Raw genomic sequence first — 24,399 nt, forward strand, 5'->3', positions numbered from 1 at the left:
ACGGGAGCGGCGGGGTGCACCTCTACCACGACACAGGCAAGAATAGCGGCTGTGTGACCTGAAGAAGGACAAGGGCACTGGAGAGGAAACCAGCAATTTTTAGGACCACAGTGGCAAGGAGGACACCAACGAGGACGAGGTGGGTTCTGGACAGGCCTAGAGGAGGGGATTTGGAGTTCTGGGACCAAGAGGTGGGGGACCAGGGCAGTGTTTGACACACAGGAGGTGGGGACACTTTTCGAGAGTGTCGCGGCAGGCAGGGAGGAAGTTACAACTACAACCAGCAGAATTATGATTGTCCCCTTCCAGGTAGCCCCCAATGGCCACCTCCCAGAATGACTTTAATACCACATGAGGTTAATCGGGCTTACACACAGCTATCCCTGCAAATCCCTAGCCCCTATCACCCACAACACCAGCAACATGCAGTTCAGCCTTACCAGCGCCGCCCAAACCCACAGCCAGCGGAGAATAGAAACACTTTTGGTACTGTGCCTAATGGCGCAGTGGCACCATTTCAATGCGTTACAGTAGTGAGGGGAAACCCTTTCTCATTCCCTGACACAGACACATACCCTGACTGGGACAGCCCACAGAGAGCACTTGTGTGTCCAGTCCTGTCAATGACCGTCAATACATAAGAGGAACCGTTGGTGGTGGCAGAGATACGGAACAAACAATTCATCTTTATGGTGGACTCAGGAGCTAAGAAGTCATGCATCAGCAAAGGTGACTTCCCGCTATCAGGAAAGACACTTGACACACAGGGATACTATGGGGCTGTTCCAATGGTTCCATACACCAAAGATCTAGACATCAAAGTAGGAGGGAAGGTCGTAAGGGCCCCCCTCCTATACTCTGAGAGCTCTCTTGTCAACTTGCTTGGTACAGACCTGCTCAGCAAACGGAACATGACAATCTCATTTACAGACAGAGATGTTGTCTGCACCACAGCTAGCATGTGCTCACTAAGAACAATGCCAGTGATACATGCTGGGGCGAGTGACATGGCAGTGCGAGGTATTCCTGTCAACCCCGACATGTTCATTTACGACATCAAAATGCTTGCACAAGCCATCCCTCAGATCATAGGAACCTGCTGGAAAGTGCCCACTGATTTCATTTTCCAACCTGTAGTATTCCCTGAGTTGGTTGCTGGCACAATACTATCATTAGACCTAGAAGGTTTACTAGTGTCCGCAAAAAGGTTTGTAGTGTTGACACTGTGTTATGCATTGATCCCACCATGCCCTTAAGATAATTTATTGATGAAGAACTATTTGAGGATGACAACAATGATGTAGAGCTCATTCTCAAGATCTGCATACCCTGTGAGATCATGGTGCAATGTAGAAAAGTTCAGAGCACCCTCATGGCTGTTATCGCACCAACCCCATTCAACCAGGCAGACTTGCAGTACGTCGCCACACACTTATGGACAACCATCCCACACGATGTAGGGATGTTGAAGAAGTAACTTGTGTAAAGATCACACTCAAACCAGGGGCAGTACTCCTGTGAGTTAAACAATACCCACTGTCCAGAGAAGCAGAGGAGAGGATCAAAGAAACACTACAGGCCTTGCTACACCAAAGGATCACAGTACCCTCCATCTCGCCATGCAATACCGACATATACCCCATTAAAAAGGCAGCAGGGCAGTTGGAGGATGATCCAGGATCTCAGCTCACTTAATGAAGTAGTACAGAAGGAGTTTCTACTTGTCCCCAATCCAGCATCCATTGTGTGCAGCATCCCCAAAGAGGCAACTCATTTCACTGTTGGGTAGTAGCTCTTCACCCAGACTCCCAGTACCTCACAGTCCTTAGTCTGGGCGGAAAGAGCTATGAGCATACTCGTTTGCCTCAAGAGTACTGTGAGAGCCCCCGTATATTTAACAGGATACTGCATGAAGACTTAGGTAATATCAAGGTTCCTGGCACAATTATCTGGTACACAGATCATTTGTTAGTGTGCAGTCACAGTGATCAGAGTTGCCAGAGAGACTCAATTAACTATTGCAGTTGCTAGCACGGAAAGGGTACAAGGTGGACAATTCCAAACTCCAGTACTGCCAACTCGAAGTACTTTACCTGGGGCAGCTCATCTCAAAAGACAGAAAAAGAATCATCCCTGACAGGGAAACAACAGTGCGTGCCACTTCTAAACCATTCACAGTGAAAGATATGTAGAAATTCTTAGGGTTATGCAATTATTGCCGGGCATGGATTTTGGATTATGCAGCATACACAACACCACTCCTACAGGGCCTCAAGGAAGCACAAATGGAGAGCAACAAAATAGAGTGGACCCGAGAGATGAAAACAAGTTTCAATGACTTAAAAGAAGTAATCTCAACAGCACCTGTCCTTGCCACCCCAGAATACACATTGGGATTTTATATTTTCTCGGTACACTCATGACAGCAGTACTCACCCAGAAGAGCACTATGGGCAATAGGCCACTGGCCTATTACAGTGGCACACTCGACTATGGGCCTCATTATGTGGATGGAGGTAGCCATGGTGCTATTAGCGCCATGGCTGCCTCCATACCGGGCTCCAATACAGGGGTCTGTGAAAGAGGAATTACTGGGTCATTCCGACCTTGGTGGACCCGGTAATTCCTCATGCACAGAACCATTGCCCATTCCCATTTGAGCCCTCATAGGGCTCAATGGGAATGGGGATGGAGCTAACAACGGGCCCGTTATTATCTCCTTGGTCCCCTCGCGGGACCCGGAAAGGACATCTGTTTTTACCAGATGTCTGTTCCAGGTTCCGCTAGCGGACCTCGTAATCAGGCAGCCTGTAATGAACGGTGCCGGTCCCGTACCGGCACCGTTCATTAGGGGACCGCCAGACTCGTAATGAGGCCTCATGTCATGCAGGGGCACTTCTCCTGCGAAAAATCTCTTGCAGCTGCGGCCTTTGCAATTGAAAAAAGCTCCAAAATTGTTATGGGGTGCTCAGTGACATTGTACGTACATGGAACACTCACTATTTGCAATATAAGATCGCCTAAAGTCCACCTTCACCACAGATAGGGCATCAGCATATGAGATCATATTATCAAGTCCACACATTCACATTGTGAGATGCAAGACAGAAAACCCAGCTATCCTTCTCACATAACGATGTACCACTGAAGATTTTCAACAGCATGACTATGCATTTTATGAAGGGAAGATGATGGTATCCCCAAAGTCAAAGACAGCCCCCTAGAAAAGGGAGAAATCCTCTTTGTTGACAGATCGGCATCAATTGATCAAGACACAGATGAAAGACATGTTGGGGCAGCAGTGGAAAGCCTAGAGAAAGGAGAATATGAAACACTCATACTGAAGAGATTGCCCATACATTATTCAGCCCAAGCAGCTGAAATGGTAGCACTCATTGAAGCCCTACAAGCATCCAAGTGCAGGGTCGGACTGGGATAAGAAATAGGCCCGGACACCCAAAGAAAACTGGCCCGCCCCTTGCCTCAAAAAAGTGGCCCACCCTCGCCTCACGACCCTTCACCTCTGATGACATCACCAGAAGTGATGTCATTTGACCCCACCCCAAAGTGACATCCTGCGAAGCGATGAACCACGACCTTTCACCCCTTGACAAAACAGGAAGTGGCATCAAATAGCATTGTTCCTAAGTACACTACGAAAAATATGGTTATGGTTTCACTAATGTGATATACATTTCATACAAGAATGGATCCTCATATGTATCATTAATATCTGTGTGTATAGATCCATATTGTCAAATTACTGTGAATGCAAGCAGACGTCCAAGGCCAAATGATAATGTTATTGTATAGCACGTACGCTTAAGCTATTTTTTATTGAACAAATATGCATACAATATCACCCAGCCTGTGTTGGTACTCATTTATCAACCTAAGAAGAATGAAAAGGCTGAGATGGCCTTGCTGGGATTCGTACCTACAGATCACACACACTTTGCAGCAGCGAGCACTCAACCTACTGAGCTATCATATCGGCTATAGCAAAATGAGCAATTATTCTGTAGTGGATGGTAACTGAGATTTAACAGCAGACCAGTTAAGTTCATCTGCAGATCTGGTGCAAAATTGGCCGCATGTCAAGCCTGCATGCATGTACTTTCAGGCTTCAGAGGTTGGCAAAATAGGGAAATCAGCACACTCACAGGACATCCCATACTCTGAGCACTTGTTACCTCATAAATGCAAACAAAAATCCTGAATAGCAGGCCAGTGAGATGGGAAAGAGAGACACATTACAACAAAGCATTGATTGTGGCACAATGAAGTCAATGGCCACCTGATGTGTTATGGTGGTCAAATATTTCTACACTGTACAGAAGCTTTTAGGCACAAGGATTTTGCCAAGTGACCGCGGACAACGAGATGGAATGTCTTGTGATGATCTTAACAGAGACAACGGCAGAAAATATATATATATATATATTACTGCAACTTGCAAAAGGCAAAATACATAGTCTGAAATGGATGCTTATTCTACTCTAAAATTGGTTGTTATCACTAATATCATTAATACATATTTATCACTAATACAACAGCAAAGCAACTCCAGGGGGAACCGTGCCCCCTGGAGTGGCGGCACGGTGACAGCCGCCGACCCGGCAGCAGCCCCGGCCTCTCAACTTTGCATGCTGCTGCAGCATGTGAATGATGCATGCATCATAGGTTATGCTGCACACATCATACATGCAGATAATTTTTCAAAAATATTTTTTATTTTTCAAAATTGTATTTTTTCAAAATATTTTTTTGTGTGTCCAAACCAGCCCAGGCATGGCCAGACACCAGCCCCCACTCCCAAGGGGCCACTCCAACCCTGTCCAAGTGGTGTTATGTCACCATATACTCAGACTCTGCCTATTTCGCCACAATGGTGCAGGCAGGTCTGTCACCCTGGAGGAGGGGGGATTCAGGCAAGCAGATGGCTCACGAGTACAGCATGCCGCCATGCTCAACATACTGATTTTCGCCCCCGCTGAACCCTCTTTTGTGGCGGTCGTTAACAGTGCACCAGGCCTGGATGGCAAAGAGGCAGTCAGGGATGAAGGAAGGTGCAAGGGTGTCAGTGGGAAGTTGTGTATCATCAGCATAACACTGGAAGTTGGGGGAGAAGGAGGAAATGAGTCATGCCAGCAGAGAAAGCTATATGTTAAAGAGCCAGGGTCAAAGGAATTGAGCCCGGGGGCACACCACAGGTGGAGGAGAATTGTTCCCAAATGGTTTGGTAGGAATGGTCAGTTAGGAAAGAAGTAAGCCAGTCCAGTGCCCGCTCCGAGATGCCAAGGGTGACACGAAGCCTTTATATGAGGAAGGACCGCTTCATGTTGTCAAATGCAGATGAGAGATCAAGAAGGATGAGGACAGCAGGGGAGTTGGAATCAAGAGAAACGAGCAGTTCTTCAAAGGTGTTCAGAAGAGCGGTTTCGATGCCTCTGGATGCTTGGAATCCAGACTGGTGGTCGTGTAGGCCGCCAACAAGTTTTGTATGAGAGTTGAGTTGGGGGAGGGCCAGAATCTCAAGCAGTTTTCCCAGGAAGGAGGTGATGGAAATGGGGTGGTAGTTGGCTGGGCAGGAAGGGTCTACAGAGGTTATTTTAAGGAGAGGATGCACAAGGGAGTGCTTGAGCCAGAAAAGAACCAATAGCAAAGGAGTGGTTACAGAGATCAGCATGGGTAGGGGTGAGAGAGGCAGTATTTTCCTTGAGGGTTCTGGAGGAGCAGGGGGCAACCTGTATGGAGGAGACCTTCATGGAGTTGACAACTCTGGTGGCTTGTCCAGGGGAGACATGAGTGAAGGAGGGCAAGGAGGAAGGAGGAGGGTGAGTGGTAGAGGGGATTGAGGGGGGAGCTAAGGGTTGGAAGAGTGCATGACAAGGCTGTTCAGTATGTCCCGGGTTTTGGAAGTGAAATGAGAGGCGAGTGCATTGCAGAGGGCCTGGGAAGGAGTTAGGGCAGCATATGTTGCCGATGGGTTGACAAGTTCCTTGCAGATTTTAAAGAGTTCAGTCGGGTTGTTGGACACATTGGACACTTGTGCCTGAATTTGGGCTCTTTTTTTGGCACTGACGCAGAGTCTGTAGTGTCTCTGGATAAGGTGGCAGGCCAGTTTGTTGGAGTGTGAACCTGAAATATGCCACATCCGTTCAGCAGCCCTGCACTTACATTTTTGGTCTGCAAGATTGGAGACGGACCAGGTGTTACGCTTGGAGGCTGGTTTCAGGCAGATCCTCATGACTGGGGCAAGGATGTCGAGGGTGTTGGTGATGGACAGATAGAGGTCGCTGAGTGCAGAATCAGTGGTAGCATCTGTGTTGGGTGGGCAAGGGGAATTAAGGTGGAAGTAAAGGCGGAAGCTGACACTCGTTTCATCGGATGGATGTTGGAGAACGAGGTTGGCAGAGCTTTAGAAGGAGGTGTCACCAGGCCATAGGGACCAAAGTGTGAGGTGAGGAGAGAGTGGTAAGACCAGGAGAGAGGTTGACCAGGGGAGTAGAGAGAGAGAGGTTGGAGTGGATGATGGTGTCTAGCGTGTTCCTGGCAGAATGGATAGGGCCAGAAGGAAGAATGGAGAACGATAGGGAGGAGCAGAGGTCAATGAAGAGGGTGGTTGCTCTGCAAGCAGAGTGAAGGTGGATGTTGAAGTCAACTAGTAGTAGCAGGTTGGAGGTGGAGGAGAGTATGGAGGAGCAGAAGTCTTCCCACGCAAATAGGAACAGAGAAGAAGGGCCAAGGGCGGTAGATGGTAGCAATGATAAAGGTGGAGGAAGGAGAGATGACCAGTTTGCATACTAGGCTCTCATAGGATGAATAGTGCTGAGTGTGTAGGATGATAGAAGGAATCCACTCAGGGATGATTAAGGCAAACCCACCGCCAGACTGGTGTGGTCGAGGCTTTGAGGTGATCGTAAAGCCATCAAGGAGGAGTGAGTCAAAGGAAGTAACAGAGCTGGTATTGAACCAAGTTTCATTGAGTGCAAGTATGTTCATGTCAGTGTCTTCAAGGAGAAGGCAGATGTCAGCAGAGTGTTTGATGGCTGAGCGTGTTTTGAAGGTCGCCAGGTGGAGATCACTACCTTTGAAGGTTTTTTGTTGAGGAGTCAGAGGACGTGGGGCATCTGTCTGGAGAGATGGAGCAGGGAGAGAAGAAGGAGAGTCAGAGGAAGGAAGGAAATTGATTAGAGAAGGCAGTATCCGGTCAAAAGAGAAGGAGGTTGGCCTGAGGGCCTTGAACCAGGACTGTACCCGTGTAGTAGAAATTGATGGCGCAGCGAGATGAGAAGAAGCCCGCAAGGAGGACTTCACACTTGGTGCCGCTTTTAATGGATGTGGAAGAGTAAGGTGGGAGAGTGGCAGTGAGGTGCGAGGTCAGGAGAAGGGACAGAGAAGCGGATGTCAGCGAAGATTTCTCTTGAGAATGCACTAACATAGGTGTCTGCAATTGGGAGGCCTGGATTTGCAGCGAGGATGTCTTTTTTATGCTTTTTTTGCCCGGATTTATTGAAAGAGTGAGAATATGTGATGGTGTATCAGTTGGAGTAGATAGGGGAGATGGAAAGTGCCATATCGGAACGAGGGAGGAAGTGAGAGGCAGAGAGAGCGTGAGAGGTGAGGTAGGGGTGAGTGTGCTGCAATGCACAGTTCTGAACCTGATCCACTTGGCACAGTAAGCCAGATGGGTAAAAGGAGTACAAAACAAAACAATGTAGGATGGAGGCACAGCTAAAAACGATTTTTACACTAAAGACAATTTCAATGCAGGATAGAGGCACAGTTGATTTTAACATTTAAGACAATTTCAATGCAGGTAGGAGGCCCAGCTAACAACGATTTTTACACTAAAGACAATTTTAATTCAGGATGGAGGCACAGCAGATTTTTACACTAAAGACAATTTCAATGCAGGAGGGAGGCACAACTAACAACAATTTTTACACTAAATACAATTTCAATGCAGGATGGAGGCACAACTAACAACGATTTTTACACTAAGGCCCATTTCAATGCAGGAATGGAGGCACAGCTAACACCGATTTTTACACTGAGGACACAGACTAAGGAGGAATGACATAGGAAATGCATCACAACAGTCCAAAGTTGGTGTCAGTGAAAATTAAGTGCCAAGGAGTGTAAGCAGTGTGAAGCCTCACTGTAGTGCAGGGGACATCTGCAAGGTGAATGACTGGAGTCACAGAGGGAGTGAGTTAAGAGGAGCCACAGCAGCCACCAAAACAGCAGTACTCACAAGATGGCAAGAGGGGGGAAGTCACAGTCCAGAGGAGCATTGAATGTATATCCAGAATGAAGGAGCATTTTTGTCTGAAGTTGTAGAGAGTGGGGAGCCACAGGCACGGCCAGGCATGGCCGGGCACTGACAGGAACAGACAGGGCCTTAGCTGTGGGTCTTGAGCTGGGGCTGGCGTCCACCTGCTGGCTAATGTGATTGGCTGAAAAGAAGAGAAGCTGACCAATCACTGCAGAGCAGGGGGATTAGATAAGGCACTCTGTTGCAAGGAAAAAGCTGGTAAATCTGAAAAAGTTTGGTAAATCTGAAAAAAACAGGTTCTGTACAAGAGGTGGCATTTAGCGGGCCCAAGTCCCAAAGAACGTGTCTATATTTCTTCATTTTGTACAGAAATTGTGAATATATCAATGGCTTATTCAACTTGCATGGTATTTTTAATGCACACATGGGTGAATGTTCATTTGGGAGGTGTTACTAAACTAATTACTAGTGTTTCTTAATTGGATGTTTTATGTTAGTAGTGTTAGGGCTGTAGGTGGTAACACAAATTATTTTATCACTGATAGCTGACTTTTCCTAATCCTTTGGGCACAACAATTCCTCTTGATGGGCGTGACCTGTGTGCTTATTAGAGCGCTATTTGTTTCAAGGGCTATCCCCATCCTTTAAGCCACTGATTGAGAGTTATGGCATGCTGATAATCTGCAATGAAGCTGCATTTTCTTTGGATTTGTAGGTATTTTCCATATGGAAGATTGTCCCTTAATGGTGTTGAGCGATAGCTGCTGTAGTGTAGCAGGGTATTTCTGTCTGTCTCTTCTCGATACAAAGCACACTGTAGGTGGCCTGCTGCATTGCTGATGGTAATGTCTAAAAGGTTTAGGCTCTTTTGGACCATTTCCTTGGTGAATTATATGTTAGGGTTGAGTACATTAAGCCACTTGAGGGCTGCTTTTATGGCATTCCACTGGGCAAGAACAGTAAATAATGGGAATTGAAAAGGATGGCATACGTTCTAGTGGTATAGATGCCCAGAAGGCCCTTAACATGGCCTGGTGCACTTCATGGGTCTGACAGGTAGGAGGTGCTTTTAGGGCAGAACGACACATTTGGTATGCATCCTGCATTGAACATTTTAAAAAAGTGCTTTTTCTTAATTCTTGAACTTTAAAAAAAGTGTAACGCGTGTAGAAAGCGCATGCTAGAAGAGTAGAAAATACTTTAGTGCAAGCTGACATTAGCGCGCTCTAAAACGCAAAAACAGGATGTCCGTTTTTAAATAGAGTTAGCCCCTCCCACTAAAATTAAGGAAAACATGTGTTCCTGTTTCTGATGTAAACATGCCCATCTGCCCATGACAACTATTCTTTACATTGCTAGCGTGGGTGGGTTGGCCCACATTAGAAGCAGAGTTGGCACGCGGATGGGAGAACCTGCCAATCAGCAGCCTCAGAGGGCGGGCTAAATCCTGCAATGAAGACAAGCGTTGTATGAGTGCTGGCTACTGCTCTCCGATGTGCCATGCTCTGAAGGCCTGCCAATCTATAACCCACATCTCCTCCATCTCACTGCACCCTCTCACGGACCTCCCTACCAGGTACAGCGGTCACCTCCACCTCATGTCCCACTTCTGAAGGGGGACTTCATTTTCACCCTGCTGCACCTTATAAAGCAAAGAAAAGGGTCTATCTCTGAAGTGCCGACTCTTTTTTCCATTGTGGACATCAATTGGGCAGCGCTTACATTGATGGAAGTCAATATGATGGTATGTGGCATCTCGTCAACGGGAACTGTTTTTTCTTGTTGCCAATAATGGCCACTTGAGCATGATGCTGGGCTTCTAATATTATTAATGTCTAGTGTGGGGTGGACACATGGCCCTTAAAGGTCCTCAACACTCTGGTAGGGTTGTTACTTCACTCTAGCCCATAATCTCGGGCTAGTCGGCCATTACCAGCCATGAAGCATGGGTGAGATGATTCAAACAAAACTCGAACCTGCAGAATTTGTAGGGGGTTTGTCCAGGGCGAACATTACAGGGCTCTACTAGGATCGACCTTACAATGTAAATGCAGGCAAGCCGACACTTGGGACAGTCCATGCTTTGCAACTGAGGGGGCAGCAGCGGATCTGGCTTGTTAGAAAGGGGATACGTAGGAGAGTTAGGATAGAGTAAACATAATTCTAAAACAGGGCCTAAGGAGATTTAGGGAAGTTATGGGGAAATGTTTTGGGGGATGCTTGAGGGAACGTGATTTGTAGGTGGGTGGGGTGCGAATTGTAGGTGTAGGGGCATTACAAACTATCTATTCCATGTGATAATGTCCCCGCAAAAATGTCGCCATGCAAAAAATTCACCGAAAAATTGCAGTTTTTGAGGAGACAATATTACTTGGAACATGCGGGGGACATGCCTGCAAACCCTTAATCCTTTTTTTTTTTAAGGGGAGTGGGAGACACCCCCACAACCCCCACTCCCTCTGTCACTATATATATGGTAACCTATATAATGTCGCCACAAACCTTTGCCGGCAACATTATGTACGGCGACCTGATTATTACCTGCTACCAAACTATCTGCATCTTCTCCTCTAGCTAACTAAAAGGATGTGTTTCCTAACATCCCCATGTGCAAAACTCAAAAGCGCCTTACGTGTCTAATGTTCATTTGGTGTTGATGTGCAAAATACAAAACAAGTGAAAAACACAAACAACGAAATTCTCACAAGTCTCAAATCATGAGAAAGTATTCTTAAAATGCACAAATGGTAGGGAAGTGGACTGAGTACAGCACTGGAAGACTTCTCGGTTCACACACAAAGCGTTCTCTACAAACATAGGAAAGGAAATGTTTTAGGAATGCATTTCTTGTTTTTGGGTGGCACAAAGGGAACAGGGAAAAGTAGAAAAGGAACTTTAAAATTATAGCAAAAGGGTGTAAGGGTCAACATATACAATTTGAGAGAGTGAGGGACCAAACACTCACACAGTCAGAAGGTGATAAAACAGAGATACAAAAAAAGACACACAACCAACAATGTCCTCCAAAACACTCCACAGTTTTCATAAACTCACCGAAGCACTGCAAACCTCCTCCAAAAACAACAATTTGTGAGCCTCACATGTCCACTATTAACTTGACTAACAAACAAAACCCTCACAGAAAGTAGGAAGAAATCTGTATCTTTTAAGTGCCATGCTATTTTAGGGTTCCATGTAATTCAGTTGCAGCGAAAATTGCCATTTTAAAATAAATTCTGTGAAAAAGGCTGTGGTGTGGTCCCCACAATCCATGAAATGGATACAGGGAACAACCCCGCAACCCCAGACCCATTATACTGCACTAGAGGAGTGAGGAACACCCCTGCAAAACTCGCTCCCCTTGTGTTGAATAATGGAAACACTTTTCCCGGGTCACACCACAGCCTGTTTGCAGCAATTGTTTGTAAAAACAGCAATTTTTTGGCAGCCAAATTACTGGATACCCATTTTAGAATGTCTCAGAGCCTCTGATTGGCTAGTCAGTATCAGCTCTTGAGTCTCGAACCTTGCAGTTGGATAGCAGACCTTGAACCAAGCCAGGAAACTCAGGAAATCACATGGGAATACCGCAGGATGGGTCGAACCTGCCCTTCAAATCTAGACTGTCCTGCACGGCACATTTAAGAAAGCTCAAACACCCTTACCGGCCATGGAAGCCATTGCAAAAAATGTGTTTTCATCGTGGCAGTCCAGCAGGATATCAGTAGATATCACTAAGGGGAATATTTAGAAGGAGGCATGGAGGAACAGGCCTGACCATAGGGCTCAAGGGACAGGAAGCAACAGACACCACAATGGGATTTAAGGGGGGACAGGGAGGTGGAGGATTTAAGCAATTCGTCTGCCCAACTTTGCAGTTTAGGGCCCAATGGGGACCAGCGAATATCCACGCGTCAATGGGAGCGAGTCTGACTATGCCTGCTTATATTTCAAGTGCATTACCTGTCTTCCAAGAGAACATTCACAAGGCTAGCATTAACACTTGGATAGGCTACATGTTATAAACACTATAGTTGGATTTAAGTTTACTTTTTTGCTTGGGCTTAATTCTGGACTTAGTCTCAGTGTGTTGTAGCGCGTCGCGTTGATGGCACATTTTTCTAAACGCATTTGCTGCTTTTCCTCCTCCCCACAAAATGGGAAAGACTACACTTAACGTTAAAATAATGCCTAGTTATGCACCCGAAGTTCGTCAGATGAAAATGTATTCACAGGACACATGAAGCCAGTTTAGCTAACTTTCAAGTTTAGCACGTGGCAAAAGAATACCATTGTTTTTTGAAAATGACTTTTGATTGAACCACATGGGTTACATTCTTTGAAGAGACCTATCTGCACAGAAAAAGTGGTTATCTATGTGTGACCTTTTCATTCACAAAGACCTCTCAATGCAACAGTTCTTCTGTGTTTTGTTTTTTTGGGGTGATTGGTTCAGGCCCTACCGTGTATCACATCCCTGCACAAGGTGGTAGGAATCATTTCACAAGGGGAAGTACAGTGTTACCACGCTTGAAGTGTTACATAGATGTATGTATCAGTGATATCCCTGGTTCTTGACCTCCAGAGGCTTCATATAGAACGCTGCATAGGGAAAGTTAACAGAGTAACAGTATACAATGTACTGGTTTCCGGCACTTCGGTGGTGCATTCTGGGGTGCACAGCTGCCGTTGGCACACTTAGGGGATGCCTGTAACGCCCAGGGGAAATGTAAACCAGGGCACCAGTCTCTCGGATGTGGAAAATCCGCTTTTAAGCCACTCAGCGGAGTCCGGCGACAGGCCCATAAGGAACTTTGGCGATTTCTTGGTAGGCCTCTGCACACTGGTCTTTTATTTCCAAATATTCTCATAGGAAAAGGGTTTACTGAAAATGTGAAATATGAGAACACTTTGAAAATGATTTCCAGGGCCTCTTTGGTTCGCGATCCAGCCCTGGGGCAGAGTCACAGGGAATGTGACTGAATATGTGTATGAGTCACGTATGGCGGACACAGCTATAGCACATACAAATATCACTGAACATGAGGGCGTTCCCTAGACTATTAAGGCTAATATTTTTTCACGACTTTGTCTCCAGAACAATGATGGCTGACATGTGAAAATGATGACAATCATGCAGGGGTCATCACACAAGAACCGGAAATAACTGTTGTGTTCACGCTGGAAAACAATGCAATCATTATTAAATACTAATTAAATTAGATAGATGTACAGGGAATAGACCTGCCTTCGGATTAAGTGGTTTAGAGTGTGCCCTAACGTGTGTGGTCCTTCTGTGTGGCTGTAACTTTCAGAGACTAGTGACCTATGCGTGCATGTGTTGGGAATGTAGATTATTAGACTGGGTGATCTAATAGTTGACATGAATACACCTTAACGGCACAATTAATCATTTGTAATGTCTCCCCGAACAAAGTTTGACATATTGACCATTGTACAATCATCCACAGGTTTCCTTTTGCAAATATAAAAGAATAAAGCTTTAGCTGCGCTCTGGCCTCTATTTGTGGAGTCCTAATTTGTTTTATGCTGCACATGTTTTTGGTGTGAATTGGTTAAAAACCTATTTGAATTGAGTAAATCTTGGATCAATTCACAAAGTTATGGTTAAACAATGTTCTAGCACGTGCAATTGAGCGAGTGAGTTAATGAGTGAGTGAGTTGGGAAAGTGAGAGATTGATAGAGCGAGCAGTGATTGAAGTCTGTAAACGGTGTAAGGAACTCAGTTATAATTTTTATTGTGACAAGTGAATTAATGACTGGGTGAATTAGTGAGTTTTGTTTGCTCAAGTCTGGGTGAATGAATAGAATGGATGAGTGGGTTAGTTCATGAATGGGAGTAAATAAACAGATGTATGCATAACACACAGCAGCCATATTCTCTTAGTCTCTCCTGTTACCGACCAATTAGCTGCCATCTTTGGCAGAGCGAAGTATGTTAAATCTGCAATCCAAAAATGCTCGAAAAGGGCTGACTCTTCTTGTTAAAAAGGAAGTGGCATCAGTTTGAGAAACAACAATTATGCTATTGACAGATATAACTGTAATAATTGCTTTGTTTGTATATTCTAATCACCTTCAATTTCTCAAAATGGATTTACATGTAATTCACAAGAACGGGAAACAAAGAAGCGTTCTGAGGGAAGATATATGTGTGGGGAGATGCAGTGACAGGACTTGAAGGCTCCCACTTGTAATTCAGTGCAGACTTCAGAGGTTTTGATTGAAACGTTGCTTCGGCTGGCTGCAGATTTCATGCTCGCGGGACGCGCGTTGTCTCGTTTCATCTGCTTTTATATACCGTGGCCGCAGGGAAGAGCGCATACCTTGCTTTCTTCTCCCCCTGCTCTCGCTTCTGTAGCCTGGCTGGAGGCCCTACCTCACTGCGCTGCCGCATAAGACTAGGATTACACTTTGGAAGAGCAAGAAGAAAGCATTTGTTACACGAATTCCTAAATCCAGTATACAATTTCCCCTTTCTACCCCTGAATCCCGCTAAAGAACAGCAGGCCCTGGGCCCCACCCAAAGTCTTTTCGGAGAGGCTTAGCAAACAAGTCAGTGGAGTTTTTTCCTCCCCCTTTGGCTAAACCCAGATAATCCGTTTTTCTTCTTTCGTTCCAATTAACAAAGACTATAGATGTAACTAGATTTTGGGAGTAAAGCAGGCGCCCGAGCAATGTGTGTGAAAGGTTTTAGCAAGAGTGAGCATCCTACCAATATCGAGTTTTTCTTCTGTTTAAAGCTTTCCTAAGACACTGCAATCAGTCATAGTTCTTCTTAGGCGCAGTCATACAAGAAGCATGCAATTAAAAGCCCAGCATCACCAGATGCAAATACTGATAAAAGGGCATCAGGGGCCAGATTACAGAAACTTCGCACCGGTGCAAGTGCAAAATTCCATGATATTAGCACTAGGGCAAAGTTTGCCCTATTTTTAAATACACTGGGACACATTAGAAAACTATTGCACCATGACAAGCACAGTTTGACATATTAAAAGCACCAGAGCAAAAATTGCCCTAATGCAAAAAAGATACATTTTTGATGCATTTTTGCACTCGGGCAAAGTTTGCCTGAGTGCTAATACCATTCCGTATTAGCACTAGGGCAAACTTTGCCCAGGTGCAAGAATGCAGTAAAAATGCATCTTTTTTGCACTAGGGCAATTGTTGCCCTGGTGCTTTTAATATACCAAACTGCCCTTGTCATGGTGCAGTAGTTTTCTAGTGTGTGCCAGTGTTTTTAAAAATAGGGCAAACTTTACCCTAATGCTAATACCGTGCAACTTTGCCCTTGCATCGGCGCTAAATTTCTGTAATCTGGCCCCAATGACTGACCATGTATGTGCATAGATCGTACTAAAATAAGGCCAGAGATGTTTTACTACAATATGTTCCAAATATCATAAACAGATGTTTCTTGTCCGGTCAAGGATTACAGCATGTTCTAAGCATTCATGTATGGATATTTGGAGAGGCAACGATGACTCTTACATTTCATTAAAAAAGCGACTTTTCGACTTTTCATATCAAGCCTCCTAGCTGGTTTCTAAAGCTTGATGGATCGATTCGCAAAGAAGTGATTCTGACTTGCACTGATCTTAAACCTTTAGAGGCTGCTATTCGATTCACAAAAACTTACTCACTGCGAGTAATGCAATATAGCTGCATGTGATCATATTGTGTCTGGCAATTGTTTGCGAAGTGTCATTAGTATACAACCTGTGGCTCGCCAGATGCTTTGGAATATGAATCCGACGATCCCTTGCCCTTTACTATTCTGAATAGGGATGAAGGGGGGTGTAATCCAAAACATCTGGATAGCCAAAGGGTGCAGACCACTGGAGACACTTCCTCCACAAATATCAGGCAGTTTTGGTGAATTCTATGTGTTAAACTCAAAATTTAGTGGAGTGGTGAAAGATTCAGTGGTGGCTGGTGAATTTTTAAATTGGATGGTCATAAATAGTTCCTACAAATATGGCAGAGAGACCGAGCATAGCAAGGGAGCCTTAACCAAGAGTGGTTTGGGGTTGGGGGTCTTACCCCCACGGACATTTTTGGAATAATGTATAAACATGGTGCATTTTGTAGCACACAAGTTGATTAAAAAAATAGACAGTTTTCAGTTGGTTTTGTAGGGTAACTAATAAAAAAGTCTAATAGATGCAATTTGTCAATATTACATAGGAGCATTTCCCAAAAGATCTTCATCATGCCACTGCCCACAATATATGTTGGTATAAAAAATGTTTACGCTGGCTTGACCATACATTTCCATGTTGTCTACTCCAATATATGCTGGAATTCCCATATAAAACCACACTCATGTTTGCTTTGCGCGTATTGCCAATAAAGAAACTATAAAAAAAAACTTGCCCATCCGGTTATGCCAACGTATGGCAGTATCCCAATCTAAGAGCATATTCCTGTTGGCTTTGCCAATAACAATGCCATTGCACAATATGAAAACTTGTCAAAATTGGCAGCACCAAAATATCAGTATAGTCATGTAATAACACCTATTATCTTTGCTTTAATATAGATGCCCAATAAAATCCCATGCCACACGAAGATGTAACAGCTGGACTGGCTGCACCAAAATGCCAGTCTAGACACGTAATAACACTTATCATGTTTGTTTTATCATAGCTGCCCAGTGAAAAGAAATGCAATTCCACATCAGGAAATGGTTCGACTTGCTGCACCAACATGTCTGTCTTGTCATGTTATAATGTTCATAATGCTTGCTTTATCATAGATACCCAGAATAAAAGATCATGCCACAGTAATAAATGACTTGACTGGATGCACCATAATGCTAGTCTAGCCACATAATAACACTTATCATGTTCACTTATCATAGCTGCGAGATAAAACAGGTAATGCCATAGTAAGAAATGGCTACACTGGTGGCACACAAATGACAGTCCAGCCACTTAATAACACCTATCATACTTCCTTTAGCATAGATGCCAATTATAAAATGTCATGCCATAGAAAGTTTGGCTATACTGGTTGCACCAACATACCCACCTAACCACATAATAACATGTATCAAGCTTGCTTTATCTTAGATACCTAGTAAACATATCATGCCAAAGTAAGAAATGGGTAGACTGTCTGCACCAACATGCCAGTCTTGCCATGTAATAATACTTATAATGTTTCTTTTATTACAGAAGTGGCACCCATTATCAGATTAAATCATTGTCCTCTCCCAGCTTTCCAAACCCAAATCAGTGCAATGTGCTGGCAAAAACCAATGAGGCACACATTCACTTGCTCTTTCACTAGCTCATTCAATGCATATTCAAGGAGCATTCATACACCATTCACTCCCTCATTCACACAATCATCCATACACTATACACTTGCTCATTCACATGTGCACCTATATATCATACACTCAATAATTCACACATGAATACAATACACATTCACACATACAACATTCACACTTACCTGCTGGCCCTTGCCGTGATGCAGCCATTCAGAATGAAGGCCCTCCAGTTCCAGCTTACAGAAGAACAGGAACCAGGAAGAACATGGCACTTCCTGGTTCATACATATGCACGCAGGAGCTAGAGAGTTTCATTTCAAATACCCCAGTGAGAGTAATTCAGACATATGTTCCCATCCTTCATCCCCAATGGTCATGCAACGTTGGAGATGCAAAATGGCGCCAGCCTCGTATGGTCCATTTCACATTAACACTGGGGAACAGAAACTGTTAAAGGGAAACCATGTTTCCCTTTGAGAGTTGAAGATGTGGCTCTTCCATAATGGGCAAGGGTACTGTTGTGCCAGCACCTATTTGCCCATTATGGATGAGCCGCCTCCGAAATGATCTATTCTGAAATACCAGATGTTTTGCCACTACAGCCAAACTTGTAATGAGGGCCTTAGTAAACTATATATAAATGAAATAGCCCTCTCATGGTTTAAGTCAGGAATAAGTAAGAGTTGTTCATAGGAACTTCTTTGTGAATCAGCCCCTATGTGGCAGCCCTACAACCATTTCAAAGAGAACACTGATTATTTCTTGGTTTTGTTTTATTTCAATAAATTGTGGATGTTTTCAACTAAGGATCAATTTTGTTCGGCAGATGCATTCATCCTTAAATTCACACCTAAAATGTTTCATAATTAACAGATCTTTTCTAACAGTATATGCCACTCACTCCTTAAATCATAATTAAGGTGAATTTAAAATGTGATAATCCTATGGCAACTTCTGAGAACAGATGATCTCAAAGAAAGTTTTTTGAGAAATTAAGTTAATCTGGATTGTGAAGAAAACATATTTGCATTCACACCGTAGATGTAGAATATGAAAAAGTGTCTCTTGGATTTAAATATCTGCATGAAAGGGGTACACCCAACCATTTCTTGATGATATCAATATTTGCCTAAGAATTTCAAGTATTCACCTTAGCCCAGGGGTGCTGAGTACGCAGGTCCTCCGGGCACATCCCGGGAAAAGCGATCTGTGCTAAATGTTTCTATGCTTGCAATGGAACCTTCCTCAAATCTGGCGCCCAGCACCTCCCGGGAAATTCAAACGTTGCCTCCCCCGGCTTAGCCTGTTTTATCTTTTCTATTGAGCATGGGCCCATCAATTGGAGACATCATTGAAAGCACGCAGTCAATCAAAAAAAGAGTGGTTTGCTTAGTGAATATTTGCACAAAGTGTCCCGTGGCAGAAGGATATTCTTCTACAAGTATTAAGTAACCCACCTAATGGAGGCTCCCATTGAACAAGGAAACTGCACATCAGTATTCTGCTCTGCTGAAAATTGGTATGACCCACTAGGTGTGGCGACATGTTTTGTGTCCTTCCGCCCACTTGACAATGGGGCAACCTTTGGTATTTGTGGGGTAACATGGTACTCCCACTTGTGCCCCCTCCAAGTAGAAACTTGGATGTCAGATAGAGCTTGTCTTGCCCTAGAATTGTTCCTGTTCGTGGTTTTACAGTATGAGTGATGTTAGCTCACATATGCATATACTCCCTTTCAAGGTAGAGGGGTTTGCCTGCCCTTTTTTCTATAAATGCAGCACTTGGCTTCCGCCACGATACACCTTTATTTTTCAAGCGTACATGCATTTTCCCTGTACTGCAAAGACGGGTTAATGTGTGACAGCGTTGGATTTACCATCCGTGAATACATTGGTGTTGAAAAGAGACTTAAATCAGGGCTTTAAGTGGGTCAGTGCTAGCCGGTGGCAGAGTCCCTGGCAGCTCCAAAAAGGTTAAGTCTGGTTCTAGCAGGATGGGTGGGGCCTGGGGGAGGGTCCTGTGTTTCAGTCTCTCCTCTGCTCCTGCTTTCAATCACTAGAGGCAGTTAACGAGAGAACATCGGTACCTTAATGTCCTCTATGTCGCTCTACATAGTGCCAATAGGGGGAAGCCGAAATCAGCACTGCAGCAGGTGCCGGCAGGGTGGTCATGAAACTCTCAGAAGACTCCTGTGTCTCTGCAGTTTTTAAAGCATACACTTCCAGTATAAATTAAACCTGGGCACGAGCAGTGATTTTGTAGTGCTCTCGACCACCATCTCGCTTCTGTGTTTGTGTCCTTCCTCCACCCACTCCTCTTACCCCAGTCCCTGTAGACTCTTTCCCATCCAGTGTGGAGTTGACCCAAAAAGAACACTTACAGCCTGATTTATGGAAAAGTGTGCAGAAATCCTGCAATGCCTGCGCGCAGAGAACATCACTGTGCGAGCTTGTGCACATACGATTTTCTACACGCTCCACACATTCATGGTATTGTTTGCGCAAAGTAGCCATATATGCAAGTCCCCACGCAAATCAAAAACCACTAGAAACAGCCACCTTTGCATGCTCCCGAGGCGCAAATTAATGCACCCTCAAACCAGTGTGTGGGGTCCCCTGCAAGCAGGCCTGCATCTCGGGCACCCTGCCCGGGGTACCCCGTAACTGTTACTGGCACCCCGACAACATACTTTCAATTTATCATAACTCGGGCAAAACTCTGAAAATCTGCATTCGAACCACCGTAAACCATTCCTGCATCCCGCTACACTGCGTACAAGCACACATAAGTCTGATCAGAACCCTGACACCTGATCTTACCTCTGTGCAGTGATTCCTATGCAGAAGTGTTTGTACGCCTGCCTTTGTGTGGCAGATAGTGTGAGGGATTTGCGTGGCCATTTCCCTGCCGGGAAGTTGCACGGTCAGATCCCTGAATTCTTATTGTTCTGCACAATAGTGGGCGTGCAATGGACTGCCTGCGGGCCGTCCATCGTAATGCCCACTTTTTTGCATGTTCTTCCCTATTTTCGGTGTTCCGCCCCCTTCCCGGCACTCTGAGCAAGGCACGCCCATGCTCTGAGTGGTATCTCACGCAAGGCACTCGGCCACTCACATGTGTGCTGGGCTGCCGTGCAACCCATGCAAGCCCAAAGAAAATCACACACATTCGATTCCATGGATCGACAAACAGGATTACACACGCAGTTTGGCATGCAAGTTGCCTATTTTCAGCGCAAATAAGTCCATGAATCGGGCCCTTAATGATGGAGATGGTCTTTCCCACTTGTGAAATGCATTGTGTGTGGGGCCCAGATCTTGGTTAGGAATTTGTAATTTCTCACTACATCTACACAGCAGATAAGTGTCATAAAATATTAGTTGTTCTGTCCAGCAGCAAGGCTTTCCCATGGATCTGCAGTGTTAGCTATTCATAGATAGAAACATGAATTTAGTCTATGGTTACCTTAAGCAAGCAGCTGTCTGTCTTTAGGCAGGAGAAAAAACACGTGGTTGAAAGGGCTCACAGCAATATCTAGTGATCAGGGAGATATGTTATTAGGATTTATGCAATGCATTGCTGCCATTTGCATGGCTATGTGCAATGGCTTTAAAGGGTTCTCTTACCTAACAAATGTACAGAGATGTTAATGCACTTGTTAATGTACCTCACTGCATAACTTTTGGTCAATGACCCGAGTTACTGGTCCAATAAATCATGACTTGAAACTTTGAGTTGTTATAATTTAAAAGAGAGTATACCTAAGTAGGATTTTACCAAGCAGCTAATGTTGGTATAAGCGCCTTGCTACATAGGCTGCAACACTCCTGAGCTTTTCATGCCACACCCATCAATTCTCACAGCACGCCCATCACTTAAGCCATGCCTTTAAGCACTCGCTTAAAAGCACGCTGAACTCAGAATCATATTCCACGGAGGTTCGAGGAAAGATGGGGTGATAGCAGTCAGCTTTTCCATAACCACACTACTTCCGAGGGTTCCATGTAATAATGTTGCCACAAAAATCTCGCCATGCAAAAATATCGCCGAAAAATGGCCGTTTTTTGTTGCGACATTATTGCATGGCACATGCGGGGGATACCCCTGCAACCCCCAAACTTTTTTTTTGTTTTTTTTACATTTTTTTTTTTGCCCCTGTCCCCATATATATGGACACCCATATAATATCGCCACAACCTTTTCCCGGCAATATTATTTATGGCAACCATATATATGGGGATAATATTACCTGATACCCTTCCGAGGTGGTATCAAAACAAATTATTGGGTGGTGTTCTGCAAAGCAGGCAGGGGAAGAATATGACACTAGAAAAACCTCAGTGCAGTGTGGACCATAAAGGTTATGATTAGCACTGTATATAGGGGATAATGTACCCCCTACCGTGCATTTTGTGACCAAATAGAGGAATACGGCTGACAGACGAATTGCTTTGTGAAGTTTACGGAATTCCAAGGTATTTTATTCTTTATAATACTTGACCGCATACTGTCATTCCCTGCCATACCTCATGTCTTGCTTAATATAATGTAGGAGATCTTTAATTTGCTACTCCATATATTCAATATAGAATTGGTTTGGGATTACAAAAACAAAAATGCAGCTCCTAATGTGCTGCAGAAAATTAGTTCAAGCAGTTCAATAAAATGTATTGAAAACATTTTCATTGTGTGTTTTAAAATAAGTAATAACATGCAGATTCTTGCTCACATGAGTTAAACTCCAGCACTGCACAAATTAAATATTATGCCATAACCAGTCCCTCATTTACGGGCTGCAATGTGTCACAGAAAGCGACTCTTTATGCAAGGAATTTGAAAAGCTTTTCATGGCTCAAATTAAAGGGTACAGTGACAGCTGAAATTCTCTCTGCCGTCACAACTGAAGCATAATGACGGACGCTATTGTGATGTCATTCATTGCAGTCTGCCATGCATTATTATAGTGCAGCGGTTGCCGCCCTATAGTTAAGGTGAGTATTAAGATAAATAGGAAAACTGAAAAATGAATTGCTAATAACTTTTGAGTCGCATAACACATTTGGCAGAAATTCTGCACAAAAAAAAACTAGATGCACAGTTTTCATCCGATTCCCATTCATTTTCCCATAGTGAAAAAGTCAAAATCTTGCAATAGCGCACAGCCAAAACCGCTGGACGGAATTGGACCATGCACAAAACAACTTGGGCACGAAGCGTTGAGTCGATTTCCTGGAGGGGTCTGGAGTTATTCCATATAGTAGTCATTAAAATATTTGATAGAGAAGTATGCACCCTTCTTCTAAAATGATTGATATACCTCCCATGGTGCTTTGCAACAGAGAGGCTGACAGGCTTTTCAGATATGAAAAAGTGACAATTTTTCCCCAAAATTCTATTGCTAATAACTATGTTTCCCATAGAGAAAAAGTGGAATTTTTTAATAGCTGTGGCGTGAAAAACATATGGCAGATCTGGACCAAATAGTTTGGGCACAAAGCATTGATTTAATTTCCTTGACTGGTTCGGGGTAATCCATCCAGTAGTTTTTAAAATATTCAACAAAGAACGGGGTGGCCCCTGTGTCTTTAAACCTTTATATTGGTATTGGTGCTTTGCAGCAGAGAGGCTGATAGAGGCTAATAACTTTTGACTTGCTGGATAGATTTGGATGACATTTTGTAAACCATGGGTTTCTGTCAATTTTGAGAACAATTTGTCAAAAAATTAAAAAGTTATTAAGAATAGATAAAAACTCAGTTTTTAGCCTGCTCCTATTTGTTTTCCCATAGAGAAAAAAAAGCAGTTTTTGAACAGCTGTCGTGTGAACACCACTTGGCAGATTTAGACCAAATAAGAAGCAATGTGGGAACAAAGCATTGACATATTTTTCTTGACTGTTTTGGGCTAAATCCATACAGTAGTTTTTAAAATATTTGACAGAGAATAGGGTGCCCCCTACTCCTTAAAACCTTTATATCAGTCTTGGTGCTTTGCAGCAGAGAGGCCTTTAGGAGGGGAATATTCCATCCTAAAGTTGTTAAAATATTTGATGGAGAAGGGGGTGCCCCCTTCTCCCAAAATGATAGCCATATATGTGTCACACAATGCATCAGCAAGGCTTTTCAGAAAGGAAAAAGCTGCCATTTCTTTTTTGCTCGATGCGAGAGATAACCACAGTCATACTGGGTATAATTGGGGATAGCCTAAAATGAAAAGTGGAGTAAATACCATTTTGTGGAGGAAAAAGGAGGCAATGCATCAGGCTAGAGGAGGACACGGGACAAGAGGACACCATGTGAAATTGGGGAGTTGCTTGAAAGTTTTCACATAAACAGCGATATCCGGTGGGATACCCGTAGTTATGATACAAAACTAGATCGGGAATTAAAGTGCATCAGACAAAAGGGAGACTGTTGAGGGGAATGTGAGAGGGCTAGGGAGGGAAAAGAACTTGAGTGGGGGGAGCATGGCACAAGGAGGGGGCACTTGGCGAGTGCCTGGGAGGGCAGGGAAGAGTTTTGGATTTTTGCACGCTATTGAGGGACAACCATGGTTATTTGTGTGCATTTATGGATAACCGCTGTTATCTGTACTACATTGATGACTGCAGTTGTGGGGAAAATGTTCTTTCATAAAAGACAGAGTTAAATAAATGGGATTATACAACAAAGTGTGAATTTTACAGCTGTAGTCAGGTGGGTGTTAATGGGTGTGGCAGAAGGCTATGGCTCCTAGTTTACTTGAGGGACCAAATTGGTGCAATATGGAAAGTGGCCACGGCTGAAGGCCATGGCTAGTCGGCCCCAACAAAAC

Source organism: Ambystoma mexicanum, chromosome 10 (genome assembly GCF_040938575.1).
Source record: "Ambystoma mexicanum isolate Mex_15411 chromosome 10, UKY_AmexF1_1, whole genome shotgun sequence".
Taxonomy (NCBI): domain Eukaryota; kingdom Metazoa; phylum Chordata; class Amphibia; order Caudata; family Ambystomatidae; genus Ambystoma; species Ambystoma mexicanum.